Source organism: Nansenia antarctica (genome assembly GCF_963989245.1).
Source record: "Nansenia antarctica genome assembly, chromosome: 7".
Classification (NCBI taxonomy): domain Eukaryota; kingdom Metazoa; phylum Chordata; class Actinopteri; order Argentiniformes; family Microstomatidae; genus Nansenia; species Nansenia antarctica.
Window position 1 is genome coordinate 46630360 of NC_137677.1, and position 1511 is coordinate 46631870.

The following is a 1511-nucleotide window of genomic DNA, read 5'->3' on the forward strand; positions in this document are numbered from 1 at the left end:
ATAACGTTACGAGTTATACATACCCAGCCAGTCTTGAGATGTCTTAAGATGTCTTAATAATACAATAACCCTATATTATAAATAGTATTCTCGAGTGTTTTCTGTAGGATCCGTGTTAAAAGTGCACCTAAATGAAGAATGCATTGCATACTGGCAGCGAGTGTTAAAATGCGAGCTGCTGACTCCCCCGACCGGAGCCCCCCAGCGCCGAGCCTCTCCTACCGTCACTCCCTCGCGCAGCTGTGCAGAATGCGGTGAGGTCACGGTGCTCTCATCCGTCCCCGTATCGAGCCCCCGCTGGCGCGCGCACTGAGCCCAGTGGAGCAGAGAGGGGGGAGAGAATATCGTGACGTTAGAATTATAAGGTTCTATCTCAATTTTTGTCAAAATTGTGTTTTTTACATAATCTGATCCATTAGGTGTTTATTAATGCCTGTGTGGTGTTGTTTTAAAAATGTTGACATTTTTGAGTTAGTAATTAATAAAATACAACGGTTCCATCTCACAAAACATAATGGAATGTAAAAACTTTGACGCTCAATATCTCTGAACTACCCTAAACGGAGATAGCACCTTATCATTCTAAACTCACGAGATGTCATGCATATGCACCGAACACAACGGCGATACACAATAGAAATTGTAGTGTACAATGACCTGTTATTCTTCGTTACACACCTGCCTACGGCGTATTTATTATGATGGAGGCAGAGCTGCACGGTTAGCTCAACCAGAGGGAGAGATGTGTGATATGAATGCAGTTATGTATGTGGGCGGATGGATGTGCACTAACTCACGATCTGCTCTGTAATCACCGGGCAGAACACCTGCATGCTAGAATCAGAACAGTGAAATAATGATTGATGGATATTCTCGATATTCTCTGATCTGCTCAATGACAATTTGCGCACATCTCACTATGGAGCGCGTCTTGCGCCACTGCGAATGAGTCTATTACTAAACTATAATAATAAAATAAAAATAAAAAACAGTTGATGGTATAAACATATTACAAATAGTGTGTTGTGCTGCAAACCAACATATTGCATTTGCATTCGTGACCCTCTTCTAGCCCTGATGACTGAGACGCTCAATCAAAGGGACATCCTTCAAAACCGCACAGCTTAACTAGTCAACGTGGATAAACTAACATCGTTTGACAACAATACAAAAGATTAGCATCGTGTTTACTTTGTAAGATATGTTTATTTATTTACCTGTGCGCAGTTTAACAACATTGAATAGGTTTCCCCGTTTATTGTGAACGGATAGGTAGTCTAACAGAGTGGAATATGAAGGAGCTCTAGCGCCGCCTTCCGGTGAAACCAGGTTGACATTAAATTGTGTGTTGAAGTTGTGTACGAAACCATTTCAAAGCACTTCACAGCATCCAAAGCTTCACTGAGAAAGACATTCATATCTCACTTGCACTTACCTGGTACATAATGATTGAATTCATTAATATTCTAATCAGTGAGTATGAAGAGCCATGCTCTAATCAGTGAGTATGA